We start from the raw sequence: 19,474 nt of genomic DNA, 5'->3' as shown, positions 1-19,474 counted from the left end.
GGAAGACGCAGTTAGGAGGCTACTGGCCCGGCGCGGCGCGGGGGAAAAGGGGGAAGGTCGGGCTCGGGGTGGCAGGACCCCAGAGGGCAGGGGTGACTGCCGGGGTGCTCTTGGGGCAAGATGGGCGTCAAGGCCCCCAGCAAGGTTGGGATAAAGTTTCTCTCCGAGGCACAGACTGCCGCCTGCGGGCTCAGCATTTACCTCTCCCTTCCTCCTTCCTTAACGCAACTTCAGCGGAGGGCTGAGGGCTTTACGCGCATTACCTCCGAAACTTATTTCACTCCACGGCCCTAAGAGGTGGGCCTTATTATTAGCCACGGCCAGGGTTAGGGTGAGGCCACCCCTCCAGGGCAGAATATCAGGCGGCCCCCCCTCCCCCCGCCCTAAACCATTCAGCAATCAACATAAATTATAGTTCAACGCAATATATCTTATCTTGTGGGCGGCAAGCCACCCAGGTGCCGAGGCAAGAGCCTGAAGGCACAAGCTGTTCCACTATAATAAAGAAAATAATTAGAATAAGAAAAGTTTTACGAGAGATGGGATACAGATATGATTATATCTGACTACTATTAATCATTAGTTTGTAGCGTTACTCTTTGTTCTATTACCAGAGTAATCTCTGTTCTATTATGATTACCTAGGGAAAACCAGGCCACACAGAGTTAGGAGCTGAAGGGCCACAGTGAGAGGTGACCAGAAGACAAGAGTGTGAGCCCTCATTCACGCCGGGAGAAGGGCCGCTTGAGGGCTCCTTGGCCTAGCGGTAATGCCAGTGCCCGGGAAGGCCCTGGTTACTTAGCAGACCTTGGTCTAGCGGTGGCGCCAGTGCCTGGGAAGGCACCCGGGTTACTTAGCGGACCGGGAAAGGGAATGTCCCTCTCTCCAGGGGAGATAGAGAACACTCTGCTCCACCAGCTCTTGTGGGAGGCCTGACGTTAGCCAGGCCTGCCCGCCGTCAGCCGGAGGCTTCAACGTCTCCCTGCGATGCTGTGCTTCAGTGGTCACCCTCCTGGTTCACTTTCATGTTCCGCCTGTACACCTGGCTCCTCCTTTTCAGTTCTGAGAAGATAGCAGTGGCAGAATTAGTAAAAGCGCCAAAGTCTTTGGTCTTTCTGATAAGTGCATAGAAGAAACGCTGACGTTTGCTGTCCTCCCTCTCCACCTCGGCTACCACAAAGGGAAACGCCCCCTGTCCAGTGGACACGTGACTCGCGTGACCTATCCATCATTTGAGATGACTGGCACTCCTTACCCTGCCCCCTTGCCTTGAATACAATAAATAGCAGCGCCTCCAGGCGTTCGGGGCCACTACCTGTCTCCCCGCTTTGGTGGCAGTGGTTCCCCCGGGCCCAGCTGTCTTTCTTCCTATCTCTTTGTCTTCTGGCTTTAGCTCTACCGTCTCTCGCCTCCGCACGCACACGAAGAGAAAACCCACGGACCCCGTAGAGCTGGACCCTACATTATCTCAGCTACGAGATAATCAAGATATTCATGTGGACTACTGAGTCTTTCGGTGCCCCCTGGCTATTTAATTTTTTTCCTGCGGGCGAGTGTTTCCCTCATTTCACGCCATCCCAATCTCCGCCGCCCTGTCTTGTCATCCCCATTCTACAGCCCAGCACGGGGTAGTATGGCAGCCGCTAGCCACAGGTATCTAGGGAGCCCTGGAAATGCGGTCAGTTCTAACGGCGCTGTGCTCTAAGTGTGAAATACACATGAGATTTTGACGGCGGTGTGAGTACAATTCTCACAATTTTTTTTTTTTTTTTTTTCCCAGACAGAGGTTCCCCTCTTGTTACCCAGCCTGGAGTCCAATGGCGCGATCTAGGCTCTCTGCAACCTCCGCCTCCCGGGTTCAGGCGATTCTCCTGCCTCAGCCTCCCGAGCAGCTGGGACTACAGGCATGTGCCACCACGCCCGGCTAAGTTTGTATTTTTAGTACAGACGGGGTTTCTCCATGTTGGTCAGGCTGGTCTCCAGCTCCCGACCTCTGGTGATCTGCCCAGCTGCCGCCTCCGAAAGTGTTGCGATTACAGGCTTGAGCCACCGCTCACCACCCAGGCTTTTTTCTTTTCTTTCTTTTTTTTTTTTTTCTTAGAGACAAACTCTTGCTCTGTCACCCCAGGCTGGAGTGCAGCGGCGCGATCTCGGCTCACTGCAGCCTCTACCTCCCGGGTTCCAGCGATTCTCCTGCCTCAGCCTCCTGGGTAGCTGGGATGACAGGCGTAGGCCACCACGCCCAGCTAATTTTTGTATTTTTAGGGGGGTTTCCCCATGTCGGCCAGGCTGGTCTCGAGCTCCTGACCTCAGGCGATCCGCCGGCCTCGGCCTCCCAAAGCGCTGGGATTCCAGGCGTAAGCCACCGCGCCGGGCTCTTTCATTCTGTCTTTAGTTTCTGAGATAGAGTCTCGCTCGGACGCTCAGGTTGGACTGCAATGGCGTGATCTCGGCTCGCTGAGACTTCCGCCTCCCGGGTTCAAGGGATTCTCCTGTCTCAGCCTCCCGAGTAGCTGGGATTATTGACGCGCAGCACCACGCCCGGCTAATTTTTGTGGTTTTTGTATCTTCTGTCTTCTGCTCTTTAGTACCGCATAGAGCCGCAGAAGACTAGTGAGTCGAACAAACAGCCCCTCTTGCAGCAGTTGTGGATCACGGGGCTGCCCCCGGTACTCGTCCTGTGTCTCTCCTCCAAATCCCCGCTCCTCCTCAGCTATCACCTCTGCCGATGCTGGTGGTTTCCCTGGGTACCGGGAACCAAACTCTCATTCCTGAGGGGCCTGAGCCCCCCGTGGCCAGGCCCTTCTCAAGTCAGGGTTCCTGCGCATTCACAGTTACAGGTGGCCCTGGGAGTAACACCTGGCACCCAAACAGATCACCAGAGTCCACACATAGTCCACCTGCCCTCCCTGCGTAAGATCAGCTCTTCCTCCTCCCGACGACAGATCAGGGTCAATGATCCCTGCCAGGATGGCGACTGCCCCAGCCTGCTGGTCCGACCTGTCCAGCCACAGCTGTTGCTTGAAGGCTTGAAGTTCACTGGGACCCTCTCCCGCTTTCTACAAACTGGTTCCTTTATTTTTATGTTTATTTATTTGGGACGGGGTCTGGCTCTGTCACCCAGGCTGGAGTGCAGTGGTGCAATCACTGCTCACTGCAGCATCCACCTCCCAACCTCCACCCATCCTCCTGCCTCAGCCTCTGGAATAGCTGGGGTACACATACGCCCCAGCCCGAACAGGTTTTCACTAGGTTGCCTGGGCTCTTTCTTTCTTTGTCTTTGTTTGTATGTTTGTTTGTTTGTTTCGAGACGGGGCTCCGGCTCTGCCGCCGGGGCTGCAGTGCAATGGCGTGATCTCACCTCACTGCGGCCTTCTGGGCTCAAGCGAACCTCCCACTGTGCCCGGCCTGAAGACAGCCTTTAGAGAAAGAAGCAGGGGGAGTTCTTCGGAGGACAGACAAGATTTCTGGAGTTTGGAGAGGGTGAGAGACTGGGTCAGCGAAAGGAACATTCCGATCTTTATGCTGGGATGCAACGTATACATACAGGGATGAGACCCAAAAGAGCCGGCAGAGATTTGTCATCGTGGTTGCAAGGCAACTGCCGGTGGCTGATCCCGTAAAGGATACACACACCTAGAACGGAGCCTAACGGTGCATCAGGCATGAAGGGTGGAACCACGATGCTTGGACTTCTTGGAGTTCTGCTCCTGTGCGTTCCGTGATAAATGGCTTATACTACCTGCACCTCAGTTTTTCCTGGGCAAAAAAGGAAGCCTGTTGCCGGTGCGTTGGCACCTGCCTTAAAGCGCCGGCTACTCAGCGGGCTGAAGAGGAAGAAGTTCCTGCTAGGAAGACCCATGGACACGTATGATTACTGCAGCACTATTTACAATAGCAAAGACTTGGAACCAACTCGAATGCCCATCAGTGACAGGCTGGATAAAGAAAATGTGGCACGTATACACCATGGAATTACTACGCAGCCATAAAAAAGGATGAGTTCATGTCCTCTGCAGGAAGGTGGATGAAGCTGGAAGGCCTCAATCTCAGCAAACTGACACAGGAAGCGAAAACCAAACACCGCATGTTCTCACTCCTAAGTGGGAGCTGAACAGTGAGAATACATGGACACAGGGAGGGGAACATCACACGCCGGGCCCTGACGGGGCGTGGGGGGCAAGGGGAGAGAGAGCATTAGGACAATTAGCCAACGCATGCGGGGCTTCCAACCTAGATGACTGGTTGATAGGTGCAGCAAAGCACCGTGGCACACGTGTACCTATGTTCCAAACCTGCACGTCCTGCACATGTACCCCAGAACTTGGGAGGGGGTGGGGGAAACCAAAAGAGAGAGCGGGGGAGAGGCGGGGGGGGGAGAGAGAGAGAGAGACAGAGAGAGAGGGGAGAGAGAGAGGGGAGAGAGACGGAGGAGAGAGAGAGAGAGGGGAGAGAGAGAGAGAGAGGAGAAAGAAGTTCAATTCCGGGTGGATCCCATTCCTTTAAAAGGTCGCCACCCACTCGACTGCCAAGCTGAGATCTAAGGACCTCCAAAGGAGTAGGTCGTGGCCTTCCCAAAGCGCAGTAGTCACAGTGGAAACGGAAGTATGCCGCAAAGCCTACCGTCTACCGCCCGCAGGTCAGAAACCTCATGGTACTTCAAGAGGAGCAGCTAAGTCAAGCCGGCGTGTCACGGGTACTGGGCGTGCAAGCCGCCCCGCAGGTACTCTGTCTCTTTCTTCCTCTACTTTTAGGAAACACACGTATGTATCCCCGGAGGGAAGTGCACCGTTCCTGGAGGTACTGCAATACCAGGTCGATGCGTGGAGTGGACGGAGCAAGCTCCTATTCCATCTCCCTGCTCCAAAAATCCATTTAATATATTGTCCTCGGATAGAGGACGTATCAGATATTAAACTGATAAGAACAGATACTACACTTGATCTTAGCCAAAAGGCCGAGAAGCGATGCGGTCGCCCTCGCGCCCGCCGTCACCGTCCCACTCTCATCCACATTCAAGTCGCGGTGAGAGCCCCAGCCTCGCTCCTTGCCCCATTCCCTCTGTCTCGTCCACAGCGCTATTGACGCCCTTACACACTCGGGCTGATTTCTTATTCTCCGCCTTTGAAAAGGGAAATCTTACACCCGTGCTTGTTCCGGCGTTCCCGGGCTTTCATTTCGAATTTGCATGCCCCGCCCTTCCAGAGAGGGCGTGGCCTCCGCGGTTGACTCCGCCCCCCGGGGCCGCCTCTGCGTGGGGGAGCCGGGGCTCCGCTGGGGGCGACTTCCTTGTTTGTATCCAGCCAGCGAAAAGACAGAACCGGAAGAGACTGGGGGGCGAGGGCGAGAGGGGTCTGTGGAAGAGACCTGTCGGCGGAGAGCGGTCCACGCTTTCCTGGAGAAAGACGAGGCCCCAGGGCAGGAGCGCGGGCTGCGCTGGGCCTTTACTTCGTCGCCCGCGGGCGGGGAGACCGGCCCCGTACCCGAGGGGACGAGGGGCCCATGCCGAGTCAGGGAAGCCGAAGGCCTGGAGGGGCTTCCGGGAGCAGGGGCTGGAGTTCCTCCGCCAGGCAGGAGGCTGGCACCAGACACCCGGCAGAGGGAGGCGGCGAGGGCCCGGCAAGGATTCTCCCCAGCCCCTGTGCCTGCGTCTCCTGTGGCTTCTGTGCACGGACCGTGTCCTGTGCCGTGTAGGGACAGCTGCCTCTCTGCTCGGGACGTGGATTCCTTTCTCCTTTCACCTCCTCCTCGCCTGGCTACTTCTGACGCAGGTCGTCAGGACTCCGCTTGGGTGTCACCCGTCCAGGAAGCCTCCCTTACTCAAGGGCCCTCGGCACCCGCCCCATATGTAAGACTAGCAGCCCTCCTGTGTATTTCATCGCACCCCACCCCACCCCGCCGTTGTTTATATCAGCTATTCCACTCACCACCCTTCTGGGCAACCCTTTATCTCCCGCTCTGAAATCCCATCACGGAGGGCTGGGACCCCCTCCTCAGTGCTTATCCCTGTTTCCCCGCGCGAGTCTGGCGCCTGGCGTGTGGAAGGCGCTCAGTAAACGTTTGTGGAGCGAAGAAACGACGCAAACGTGATGAGCACGACAGACCGCAACAGAGAAGACGCAGTTAGGAGGCTACTGGCCCGGCGCGGCGCGGGGGAAAAGGGGGAAGGTCGGGCTCGGGGTGGCAGGACCCCAGAGGGCAGGGGTGACTGCCGGGGTGCTCTTGGGGCAAGATGGGCGTCAAGGCCCCCAGCAAGGTTGGGATAAAGTTTCTCTCCGAGGCACAGACTGCCGCCTGCGGGCTCAGCATTTACCTCTCCCTTCCTCCTTCCTTAACGCAACTTCAGCGGAGGGCTGAGGGCTTTACGCGCGTTACCTCCGAAACTTATTTCACTCCACGGCCCTAAGAGGTGGGCCTTATTATTAGCCACGGCCAGGGTTAGGGTGAGGCCACCCCTCCAGGGCAGAATATCAGGCGGCCCCCCCTCCCCCCGCCCTAAACCATTCAGCAATCAACATAAATTATAGTTCAACGCAATATATCTTATCTTGTGGGCGGCAAGCCACCCAGGTGCCGAGGCAAGAGCCTGAAGGCACAAGCTGTTCCACTATAATAAAGAAAATAATTAGAATAAGAAAAGTTTTACGAGAGATGGGATACAGATATGATTATATCTGACTACTATTAATCATTAGTTTGTAGCGTTACTCTTTGTTCTATTACCAGAGTAATCTCTGTTCTATTATGATTACCTAGGGAAAACCAGGCCACACAGAGTTAGGAGCTGAAGGGCCACAGTGAGAGGTGACCAGAAGACAAGAGTGTGAGCCCTCATTCACGCCGGGAGAAGGGCCGCTTGAGGGCTCCTTGGCCTAGCGGTAATGCCAGTGCCCGGGAAGGCCCTGGTTACTTAGCAGACCTTGGTCTAGCGGTGGCGCCAGTGCCTGGGAAGGCACCCGGGTTACTTAGCGGACCGGGAAAGGGAATGTCCCTCTCTCCAGGGGAGATAGAGAACACTCTGCTCCACCAGCTCTTGTGGGAGGCCTGACGTTAGCCAGGCCTGCCCGCCGTCAGCCGGAGGCTTCAACGTCTCCCTGCGATGCTGTGCTTCAGTGGTCACCCTCCTGGTTCACTTTCATGTTCCGCCTGTACACCTGGCTCCTCCTTTTCAGTTCTGAGAAGATAGCAGTGGCAGAATTAGTAAAAGCGCCAAAGTCTTTGGTCTTTCTGATAAGTGCATAGAAGAAACGCTGACGTTTGCTGTCCTCCCTCTCCACCTCGGCTACCACAAAGGGAAACGCCCCCTGTCCAGTGGACACGTGACTCGCGTGACCTATCCATCATTTGAGATGACTGGCACTCCTTACCCTGCCCCCTTGCCTTGAATACAATAAATAGCAGCGCCTCCAGGCGTTCGGGGCCACTACCTGTCTCCCCGCTTTGGTGGCAGTGGTTCCCCCGGGCCCAGCTGTCTTTCTTCCTATCTCTTTGTCTTCTGGCTTTAGCTCTACCGTCTCTCGCCTCCGCACGCACACGAAGAGAAAACCCACGGACCCCGTAGAGCTGGACCCTACATTATCTCAGCTACGAGATAATCAAGATATTCATGTGGACTACTGAGTCTTTCGGTGCCCCCTGGCTATTTAATTTTTTTCCTGCGGGCGAGTGTTTCCCTCATTTCACGCCATCCCAATCTCCGCCGCCCTGTCTTGTCATCCCCATTCTACAGCCCAGCACGGGGTAGTATGGCAGCCGCTAGCCACAGGTATCTAGGGAGCCCTGGAAATGCGGTCAGTTCTAACGGCGCTGTGCTCTAAGTGTGAAATACACATGAGATTTTGACGGCGGTGTGAGTACAATTCTCACAATTTTTTTTTTTTTTTTTTTCCCAGACAGAGGTTCCCCTCTTGTTACCCAGCCTGGAGTCCAATGGCGCGATCTAGGCTCTCTGCAACCTCCGCCTCCCGGGTTCAGGCGATTCTCCTGCCTCAGCCTCCCGAGCAGCTGGGACTACAGGCATGTGCCACCACGCCCGGCTAAGTTTGTATTTTTAGTACAGACGGGGTTTCTCCATGTTGGTCAGGCTGGTCTCCAGCTCCCGACCTCTGGTGATCTGCCCAGCTGCCGCCTCCGAAAGTGTTGCGATTACAGGCTTGAGCCACCGCTCACCACCCAGGCTTTTTTCTTTTCTTTCTTTTTTTTTTTTTTTTCTTAGAGACAAACTCTTGCTCTGTCACCCCAGGCTGGAGTGCAGCGGCGCGATCTCGGCTCACTGCAGCCTCTACCTCCCGGGTTCCAGCGATTCTCCTGCCTCAGCCTCCTGGGTAGCTGGGATGACAGGCGTAGGCCACCACGCCCAGCTAATTTTTGTATTTTTAGGGGGGTTTCCCCATGTCGGCCAGGCTGGTCTCGAGCTCCTGACCTCAGGCGATCCGCCGGCCTCGGCCTCCCAAAGCGCTGGGATTCCAGGCGTAAGCCACCGCGCCGGGCTCTTTCATTCTGTCTTTAGTTTCTGAGATAGAGTCTCGCTCGGACGCTCAGGTTGGACTGCAATGGCGTGATCTCGGCTCGCTGAGACTTCCGCCTCCCGGGTTCAAGGGATTCTCCTGTCTCAGCCTCCCGAGTAGCTGGGATTATTGACGCGCAGCACCACGCCCGGCTAATTTTTGTGGTTTTTGTATCTTCTGTCTTCTGCTCTTTAGTACCGCATAGAGCCGCAGAAGACTAGTGAGTCGAACAAACAGCCCCTCTTGCAGCAGTTGTGGATCACGGGGCTGCCCCCGGTACTCGTCCTGTGTCTCTCCTCCAAATCCCCGCTCCTCCTCAGCTATCACCTCTGCCGATGCTGGTGGTTTCCCTGGGTACCGGGAACCAAACTCTCATTCCTGAGGGGCCTGAGCCCCCCGTGGCCAGGCCCTTCTCAAGTCAGGGTTCCTGCGCATTCACAGTTACAGGTGGCCCTGGGAGTAACACCTGGCACCCAAACAGATCACCAGAGTCCACACATAGTCCACCTGCCCTCCCTGCGTAAGATCAGCTCTTCCTCCTCCCGACGACAGATCAGGGTCAATGATCCCTGCCAGGATGGCGACTGCCCCAGCCTGCTGGTCCGACCTGTCCAGCCACAGCTGTTGCTTGAAGGCTTGAAGTTCACTGGGACCCTCTCCCGCTTTCTACAAACTGGTTCCTTTATTTTTATGTTTATTTATTTGGGACGGGGTCTGGCTCTGTCACCCAGGCTGGAGTGCAGTGGTGCAATCACTGCTCACTGCAGCATCCACCTCCCAACCTCCACCCATCCTCCTGCCTCAGCCTCTGGAATAGCTGGGGTACACATACGCCCCAGCCCGAACAGGTTTTCACTAGGTTGCCTGGGCTCTTTCTTTCTTTGTCTTTGTTTGTATGTTTGTTTGTTTGTTTCGAGACGGGGCTCCGGCTCTGCCGCCGGGGCTGCAGTGCAATGGCGTGATCTCACCTCACTGCGGCCTTCTGGGCTCAAGCGAACCTCCCACTGTGCCCGGCCTGAAGACAGCCTTTAGAGAAAGAAGCAGGGGGAGTTCTTCGGAGGACAGACAAGATTTCTGGAGTTTGGAGAGGGTGAGAGACTGGGTCAGCGAAAGGAACATTCCGATCTTTATGCTGGGATGCAACGTATACATACAGGGATGAGACCCAAAAGAGCCGGCAGAGATTTGTCATCGTGGTTGCAAGGCAACTGCCGGTGGCTGATCCCGTAAAGGATACACACACCTAGAACGGAGCCTAACGGTGCATCAGGCATGAAGGGTGGAGCCACGATGCTTGGACTTCTTGGAGTTCTGCTCCTGTGCGTTCCGTGATAAATGGCTTATACTACCTGCACCTCAGTTTTTCCTGGGCAAAAAAGGAAGCCTGTTGCCGGTGCGTTGGCACCTGCCTTAAAGCGCCGGCTACTCAGCGGGCTGAAGAGGAAGAAGTTCCTGCTAGGAAGACCCATGGACACGTATGATTACTGCAGCACTATTTACAATAGCAAAGACTTGGAACCAACTCGAATGCCCATCAGTGACAGGCTGGATAAAGAAAATGTGGCACGTATACACCATGGAATTACTACGCAGCCATAAAAAAGGATGAGTTCATGTCCTCTGCAGGAAGGTGGATGAAGCTGGAAGGCCTCAATCTCAGCAAACTGACACAGGAAGCGAAAACCAAACACCGCATGTTCTCACTCCTAAGTGGGAGCTGAACAGTGAGAACACATGGACACAGGGAGGGGAACATCACACGCCGGGCCCTGACGGGGCGTGGGGGGCAAGGGGAGAGAGAGCATTAGGACAATTAGCCAACGCATGCGGGGCTTCCAACCTAGATGACTGGTTGATAGGTGCAGCAAAGCACCGTGGCACACGTGTACCTATGTTCCAAACCTGCACGTCCTGCACATGTACCCCAGAACTTGGGAGGGGGTGGGGGAAACCAAAAGAGAGAGCGGGGGAGAGGCGGGGGGGGGGGAGAGAGAGAGAGAGACAGAGAGAGAGGGGAGAGAGAGAGGGGAGAGAGACGGAGGAGAGAGAGAGGAGAAAGAAGTTCAATTCCGGGTGGATCCCATTCCTTTAAAAGGTCGCCACCCACTCGACTGCCAAGCTGAGATCTAAGGACCTCCAAAGGAGTAGGTCGTGGCCTTCCCAAAGCGCAGTAGTCACAGTGGAAACGGAAGTATGCCGCAAAGCCTACCGTCTACCGCCCGCAGGTCAGAAACCTCATGGTACTTCAAGAGGAGCAGCTAAGTCAAGCCGGCGTGTCACGGGTACTGGGCGTGCAAGCCGCCCCGCAAGTACTCTGTCTCTTTCTTCCTCTACTTTTAGGAAACACACGTATGTATCCTCGGAGGGAAGTGCACCGTTCCTGGAGGTACTGCAATACCAGGTCGATGCGTGGAGTGGACGGAGCAAACTCCTATTCCATCTCCCTGCTCCAAAAATCCATTTAATATATTGTCCTCGGATAGAGGACGTATCAGATATTAAACTGATAAGAACAGATACTACACTTGATCTTAGCCAAAAGGCCGAGAAGCGATGCGGTCGCCCTCGCGCCCGCCGTCACCGTCCCACTCTCATCCACATTCAAGTCGCGGTGAGAGCCCCAGCCTCGCTCCTTGCCCCATTCCCTCTGTCTCGTCCACAGCGCTATTGACGCCCTTACACACTCGGGCTGATTTCTTATTCTCCGCCTTTGAAAAGGGAAATCTTACACCCGTGCTTGTTCCGGCGTTCCCGGGCTTTCATTTCGAATTTGCATGCCCCGCCCTTCCACAGAGGGCGTGGCCTCCGCGGTTGACTCCGCCCCCCGGGGCCGCCTCTGCGTGGGGGAGCCGGGGCTCCGCTGGGGGCGACTTCCTTGTTTGTATCCAGCCAGCGAAAAGACAGAACCGGAAGAGACTGGGGGGCGAGGGCGAGAGGGGTCTGTGGAAGAGACCTGTCGGCGGAGAGCGGTCCACGCTTTCCTGGAGAAAGACGAGGCCCCAGGGCAGGAGCGCGGGCTGCGCTGGGCCTTTACTTCGTCGCCCGCGGGCGGGGAGACCGGCCCCGTACCCGAGGGGACGAGGGGCCCATGCCGAGTCAGGGAAGCCGAAGGCCTGGAGGGGCTTCCGGGAGCAGGGGCTGGAGTTCCTCCGCCAGGCAGGAGGCTGGCACCAGACACCCGGCAGAGGGAGGCGGCGAGGGCCCGGCAAGGATTCTCCCCAGCCCCTGTGCCTGCGTCTCCTGTGGCTTCTGTGCACGGACCGTGTCCTGTGCCGTGTAGGGACAGCTGCCTCTCTGCTCGGGACGTGGATTCCTTTCTCCTTTCACCTCCTCCTCGCCTGGCTACTTCTGACGCAGGTCGTCAGGACTCCGCTTGGGTGTCACCCGTCCAGGAAGCCTCCCTTACTCAAGGGCCCTCGGCACCCGCCCCGTATGTAAGACTAGCAGCCCTCCTGTGTATTTCATCGCACCCCACCCCACCCCGCCGTTGTTTATATCAGCTATTCCACTCACCACCCTTCTGGGCAACCCTTTATCTCCCGCTCTGAAATCCCATCACGGAGGGCTGGGACCCCCTCCTCAGTGCTTATCCCTGTTTCCCCGCGCGAGTCTGGCGCCTGGCGTGTGGAAGGCGCTCAGTAAACGTTTGTGGAGCGAAGAAACGACGCAAACGTGATGAGCACGACAGACCGCAACAGGGAAGACGCAGTTAGGAGGCTACTGGCCCGGCGCGGCGCGGGGGAAAAGGGGGAAGGTCGGGCTCGGGGTGGCAGGACCCCAGAGGGCAGGGGTGACTGCCGGGGTGCTCTTGGGGCAAGATGGGCGTCAAGGCCCCCAGCAAGGTTGGGATAAAGTTTCTCTCCGAGGCACAGACTGCCGCCTGCGGGCTCAGCATTTACCTCTCCCTTCCTCCTTCCTTAACGCAACTTCAGCGGAGGGCTGAGGGCTTTACGCGCATTACCTCCGAAACTTATTTCACTCCACGGCCCTAAGAGGTGGGCCTTATTATTAGCCACGGCCAGGGTTAGGGTGAGGCCACCCCTCCAGGGCAGAATATCAGGCGGCCCCCCCTCCCCCCGCCCTAAACCATTCAGCAATCAACATAAATTATAGTTCAACGCAATATATCTTATCTTGTGGGCGGCAAGCCACCCAGGTGCCGAGGCAAGAGCCTGAAGGCACAAGCTGTTCCACTATAATAAAGAAAATAATTAGAATAAGAAAAGTTTTACGAGAGATGGGATACAGATATGATTATATCTGACTACTATTAATCATTAGTTTGTAGCGTTACTCTTTGTTCTATTACCAGAGTAATCTCTGTTCTATTATGATTACCTAGGGAAAACCAGGCCACACAGAGTTAGGAGCTGAAGGGCCACAGTGAGAGGTGACCAGAAGACAAGAGTGTGAGCCCTCATTCACGCCGGGAGAAGGGCCGCTTGAGGGCTCCTTGGCCTAGCGGTAATGCCAGTGCCCGGGAAGGCCCTGGTTACTTAGCAGACCTTGGTCTAGCGGTGGCGCCAGTGCCTGGGAAGGCACCCGGGTTACTTAGCGGACCGGGAAAGGGAATGTCCCTCTCTCCAGGGGAGATAGAGAACACTCTGCTCCACCAGCTCTTGTGGGAGGCCTGACGTTAGCCAGGCCTGCCCGCCGTCAGCCGGAGGCTTCAACGTCTCCCTGCGATGCTGTGCTTCAGTGGTCACCCTCCTGGTTCACTTTCATGTTCCGCCTGTACACCTGGCTCCTCCTTTTCAGTTCTGAGAAGATAGCAGTGGCAGAATTAGTAAAAGCGCCAAAGTCTTTGGTCTTTCTGATAAGTGCATAGAAGAAACGCTGACGTTTGCTGTCCTCCCTCTCCACCTCGGCTACCACAAAGGGAAACGCCCCCTGTCCAGTGGACACGTGACTCGCGTGACCTATCCATCATTTGAGATGACTGGCACTCCTTACCCTGCCCCCTTGCCTTGAATACAATAAATAGCAGCGCCTCCAGGCGTTCGGGGCCACTACCTGTCTCCCCGCTTTGGTGGCAGTGGTTCCCCCGGGCCCAGCTGTCTTTCTTCCTATCTCTTTGTCTTCTGGCTTTAGCTCTACCGTCTCTCGCCTCCGCACGCACACGAAGAGAAAACCCACGGACCCCGTAGAGCTGGACCCTACATTATCTCAGCTACGAGATAATCAAGATATTCATGTGGACTACTGAGTCTTTCGGTGCCCCCTGGCTATTTAATTTTTTTCCTGCGGGCGAGTGTTTCCCTCATTTCACGCCATCCCAATCTCCGCCGCCCTGTCTTGTCATCCTCATTCTACAGCCCAGCACGGGGTAGTATGGCAGCCGCTAGCCACAGGTGTCTAGGGAGCCCTGGAAATGCGGTCAGTTCTAACGGCGCTGTGCTCTAAGTGTGAAATACACATGAGATTTTGACGGCGGTGTGAGTACAATTCTCACAATTTTTTTTTTTTTTTTTTCCCAGACAGAGGTTCCCCTCTTGTTACCCAGCCTGGAGTCCAATGGCGCGATCTAGGCTCTCTGCAACCTCCGCCTCCCGGGTTCAGGCGATTCTCCTGCCTCAGCCTCCCCAGTAGCTGGGACTACAGGCATGTGCCACCACGCCCGGCTAATTTTTTGTATTTTTAGTGGAGACGGGTTTTCACCATGTTAGCCAGGATGGTGTCGATCTCCTGACCTCGTGATCCGCCCACCTCAGGCTTCCAAAGAGCTGGGATTATAGGCGCGAGGCACCGCGCCAGGCCAGTGAGACCCCATCTCTACAAAAAACAAAAATATTAGCCAGGTGTAGTGGCACACACCTGTAGTCCCGCCTACTCAGGAGGCTGAGATGAGAGAATCGCTTGAGTCCAGGCGTTTGAGGTTACAGTGAGCTGTGATCACTCTACTGCTCTCCATCCTGGACGACAGAGCGAGACGCTGTCTCAAAAAAAGAAAAAAATATCACAAGGGTATTGGGTATCAGAGATCAGCCTGCTGCACTTTACCACCTGTAGGAGCGCTGGGTCATCACCAAGGTCCGATTCTCTCCTTGCAGCAGCAGGCGGCAGCAGAGAGCAGCAAAGCAGCCCTTGCCTCTCAGTGTGTTATAGCCTCCCAGCAGGCCAGAGGAAACATCCATTCTGTGCTTATTTGGTCCATGAGAAAATTCAGGCCCAGAGAGGGAAAGTTCAGGGTCTTCCAGGTGATAGATGACACTAAGGCTCAAGGCCTAGGCTTCCAAGTGACCACACTCCATGATGGTGCCTGATTTCAATTTTTTTTTTTTTTTTTTTTTTTGAGACAGGATCCTGTTCTGTCCCCAGGGATCGAGCAATCCTCCTACCTCAGCCTCCTGGGAAGTTAGAAGCTGAGACTACAGGTATGCGCCACCACACCTGACTACTTTTTAAATTTTTTGTCGAGACAGGGATTTCCCTATGTTGCCCAGGCTGGTCTTGAACTCCTGCCTCAAATGATCTTCCAAAGTGCTGAGATTACAGGTGTGAGCTACCCCGCCTGGATGATTTCATTCATTCGGAGGGTACATTTTTGTTCCATATTTTCATACCTCAGAAACCAGGATGCATCTTACATCCAGTGCCAGGAAAAAGCACTACAGCTGTTTAAATGTCAGCATCTTTTTTTTTCCCTTTCTTCCTTTCTTTCTGAGGGATACATAAAATAATGGTGCCTCTCACAATCCATGACATCTTAAACATCATGAAATACTACAATAAAAGCCTCTGTTTATCTCTGTTTATTAAACCCTGTGCCTGACATGGATTACTCCTTTTTTTTTTTTTTTTTTTGAGACAAAGTCTTGCTCTGTCGCCCAAGCTGGACTGTAGTGGCGCCATCTCCCTCGGCTCACTGCAACCTCTACTTCTCGGATTCAAGCAATTCTCCTACCTCAGCCTCCTGAGTAGCTGGGATTACAGGCATCAGCCACCATACCCAGCTAATTTTTGTATTTTTAGTAGAGACAGGGTTTTGCCATATTGGCCAGGCTGGTCTTGAACTCCTGACCTCAGGTGATCTGCCTGCCTCGGCCTCTCAAACTGCTGGGACTACAGGTGTTAGCTAATGCACCTGGCCGGATTACTTCTTTTAATATACCAATACCTCTAGGACGGAGGTATTATTACCCCTACTTTGCTGGTGAATGAACTGATAATAGAGACAGAGCAATTGATCATATCTGTACAATTAATAATGGAGATGATTTTTTTTGTTTTTTTTTTTGAGACAGAGTTTTGCTCTTGTTGCCCAGACTGGAGTGCAATGGCGCGATCTCGGCTCACCGCAACCTCCATCTCTTGGGTTCAAGCGATTCTCCTGCCTCAGCCTCTCGAGTAGCTGGGATTGCAGGCATGTGCCACCACGCCCGGCTAATTTTGTATTTTTAGTAGAGGTGGGGTTTCTCCGTATTGGTTAGGCTGGTCTCGAACTCCCGACCTCAGGTGATCCACCCGCCTCGGCCTCCCAAAGTGCTGGAATTACAGGCATGAGCCATTACGCCTGGCCTTATTATTTTTTTTTTTTTTAAGACTGAGTCTCACTCTGTTGCTCAGGCTACAGTGCAGTGGCGTGATCTCAGCTCACTGTAACCTCTGCCTCCTGGTTTCAAGCAATTCTCCTGCCTCAGCCTCCAGAGTAGCTGGGATTACAAGCGCCTGCCACCACGCCCGGCTAATTTTTTTTTGTAACTTTAGTAGACAGCATTTCACCATATTGGCCAGGATGGTCTCAAACTCCTGACCTTAAGTGATTCACCTGCCTCAGCCTCCCAAAGTGCTAGGATTACAGGCATGAGCCACCATGCCCGGCTGATTTTTTTTTTTCTTTCTTTTTTTTTTTTTTTTTCTGAGACGGAGTCTTGCTTTGTTGCCCAGGCTGGAGTGTAGCATGCAATATTGGCTCACTGCAACATCTGCTTCCCAGGTTCAAGCGATTCTCCTGCCTCAGCCTCCTGAATAGCTGGTATTACAGGTGCTGGCCACCATGCCGGGCTCGTTTTTTTATTATTAGTAGAGACGGGGTTTCACCATGTTGGACAGGCTGGTCCCGAACTCCTGACCTCAAGTGATCTGCCCGCCTTGGCCTCCCAAAGTGCTGGGATTACAGGCGTGAGCTACTGTGCCTGGCCTTGCAGCTAATATTTCACAGGACTTATCTTCTTGTGCTTCTTTGTGTGTGTGTGTGTGTGTGTGTGTGTGTGTGTGTGTGATGGAGTTTTGCTCTTTCGCCCAGGCTGGAGTGCAGTAGTGCCATCTCGGCCAACCACAACCTCTGCCTCTCAGGTTCAAGCGATTCTCCTGCCTCGGCCTCCGGAGTAGCTGGGATTACAGGCACTGGCCACCATGCCAGGCTAATTTTTTTATTATTAGTAGAGACTGGGTTTCACCATGTTGGACGGGCTGGTCCTGAACTCCTGACCTCAAGTGATCTGCCCGCCTTGGCCTCCCAAAGTGCTGGGATTACAGGTGTGAGCTACCGTGCCCGGCCTTGCAGCTGATATTTCACAGGACTTATCTGCTTGTGCTTCTGTGTGTGTGTGTGTGTGTGTGTGTGTGTGTGTGTGTGTGTTTGAGATGGAGTTTTGCTCTTTCGCCCAGGCTGGAGTGCAGTGGCGCCATCTCAGCTGACCACGACCTCTGCCTCCCGGGTTCAAGCGATTCTCCTGCCTTCAGCCTCTCGAGTAGCTGGGATTACAGGTGCCCGCCACCATGCCCAGCTAATTTTTTTGTATTTTTAGTAGAGACGGGGTTTCACTATGTTGGCTTGGCTGGTCTTGATCTCTTGACCTCAGGTAATCCGCCTGCCTTGGCCTCCCAAAGTGCTGGAATTACAGGCGTGAGCCACCATGCCCGGCCCTGCTTGTGCTTCTAACCACACTTTGCTTCTTCCAAAACAGAAGATTCTGGGTCTTGAATAACAACAAACTTGCTTTATTTTTTGTAGAGATGGAGGTTGGGAAATGGTGGGGTGGGTGTGCCAGTTGATGGTGCCAGTTGAGGTTGGGAAATGGTGGGGTGTGTCTGTGTTGCCCAGGCTAGTCTGGAACTCCTGGGCTCAAACAATCTTCCCACCTTCACCTCCAAAAGTGCTGAGATTACACGCATGAGCCAATGCCCCAGCCTACAGGCTTTATTTATTTGTTTGTTTGTTTGACAGAATCTTGCTCTGTCACCCAGGCTGGAGTACAGTGGTGCAGTCCTGGCTCACAGCAACCTCCACCTCCTAGGTTCAAGCGATTCTCCTGCCTCAGCCTCCCAAGTAGCTGGGATTACAGGCTGCCGCCACCATGCCCAGCTAATTTTTTTTTTTTTTTTTTCTGAGACGGAGTCTCGCTCTGTCACTCAGGCTGGAGTGTAGTGGCACTATCTCGGCTCACTGCAACCTCCGCCTCCCAGGTTCAAGCAATTCTTCTGCTTCAGCCTCCTGAGTAGCTGGGACTACAGGCATGTGCCACCACACTCAGCTAATTTTTGGTATTTTTAGCAGAAATGGGGTTTCACTGTGTTAACCAGGATGGTCTCAATCTCCTGACCTCGTGATCTGCCCTCCTCAGCCTCACAAAGTGCTGAGATGACAGGCATAAGCCATTGTGCTCGGCCCTGGCTAATTTTTTGTATTTTTAGTAGAGACGGTGTTTCGCCATGTTGCCCAGGATGGTTTTGAACTCCCAAGCTCAGGCAATCTGCCCACCTCAGCCTCCCAAAGTGCTGGGATTACAGTGTGAACCACCCAGCCCAGGCTTTATTTTAAAATGCAAATGTGCAAATCTTTAAAAATTAGTGACAGCGTGGGGCCCTGAGGACCAATGTGAGTTAAAATCCAGATTGTAAGGGAGAGTAGAATGTGGTACAGACCCTTAGAGGTGGAGCTGGAGAGGCAGTGTGCACATGGGAGGCAGGAGAGGCTCAAAAAGGGAGATGAGGCTGGGTGTGATGGCTCTTGCCTATAATTCCAGCATTTTGGGAGGCCAAGGCGGGAGGATCAATCATTTGAGCCCAGGAGTTTGGACCGCCTTGGGCAACATGGTGAGACCCTGTCTCTACAAACAAAAAGGGCATAGGTGGGGAGATGAGGAGGAGGAGGGCACAATTTTGGTAGAATCACTCTGAAAATCCTCTGGCATGAGAACTGGCTTAGAGGGTTGGAGACTTTTTCCCAAATTCAGCCCAAGCCCCCTCCTCCACCCTAAGTATCTCTCCATCTGATCTCTGTTCCTTCCAGGGTAGGAGGAAAGAAGGAAAGTGAGAGAGGAAGAGATGCCAAAAATAGCCCACTTCCTCCTTTGCCCATTTAATTATTGAGACCGTTGAAGTGCCTTTCTTTCCCTCCTATCATTGTTTTCTATCTAAATATTTTTAGATTTATAATAAGATAAATATGCTATGAAGATAAATATCTAGTGACAAGCCTCAATGACATCTTTTGCATCTGGAAACCCTCCTGTACCTACGGTTACAGAAGACAATCTCTCAGTGCTGGGAGAAGGAACTAGTACTCCTTTTTACAAGAGGAGAAAGAGATCCAGCAAACCTTAGTGCCTCCAGCAGCAGAGCTGGTAGGACGTCCCATCCTACCACCTGGTCATAGGTCGGTGCCCCACTGTGAGGGCAGACATTTTCCAAGTATTCTCTGGGGTCTCCCGACAACCTTAACAAGGAGAGAGGCCTTGGATACACTGAGTGCCCGACTGACCTGTCCAAGTACCCCCAGCTAGTAGCGTGCAGGGTCCTCCAGTTCCTCCAGCTTTCGTTCTGTGTCCTGACCATAAAGCAGAATGCTTTGCCTGCTTTTTGACTCAGCCCACTGCAAGTTTTCCCCAAAAGGCTTGAATCCAAACCAGGGCCTTGAATAGCCATTGACAAAGATATATAGGTTTAAGAGGGAAAAAAACCGGTCCTGAGCCAAATTCTTCAAACCTTTATATACACTTTACACCCTGACCCTTCACTGCCGA

At 54.0% G+C, this 19,474-nt stretch overlaps 2 non-coding genes across 2 annotated transcripts; both read right to left on the bottom strand.

Annotated features, from left to right (window-relative positions):
- Window positions 1-4,778: 4,778 nt before the first annotated feature.
- On the bottom strand, window positions 4,779-4,969 carry LOC129055003 (U2 spliceosomal RNA). The gene has a single exon (XR_008519681.2). It is a non-coding gene; the product is annotated as a U2 spliceosomal RNA (small nuclear RNA).
- Window positions 4,970-10,871: 5,902 nt separating this feature from the next.
- Window positions 10,872-11,062, bottom strand: LOC112129838 (U2 spliceosomal RNA). Its single transcript, XR_002912183.2, has one exon. It is a non-coding gene; the product is annotated as a U2 spliceosomal RNA (small nuclear RNA).
- Between the last annotated feature and the right edge of the window lie 8,412 nt (window positions 11,063-19,474).

The sequence above is a fragment of the Pongo abelii genome, chromosome 19 (assembly GCF_028885655.2).
Source record: "Pongo abelii isolate AG06213 chromosome 19, NHGRI_mPonAbe1-v2.0_pri, whole genome shotgun sequence".
NCBI classification, from domain to species: domain Eukaryota; kingdom Metazoa; phylum Chordata; class Mammalia; order Primates; family Hominidae; genus Pongo; species Pongo abelii.
The sequence above is the reverse complement of the archived record's forward strand: the minus strand, read 5'-3'. Positions and strand labels throughout refer to the sequence as shown.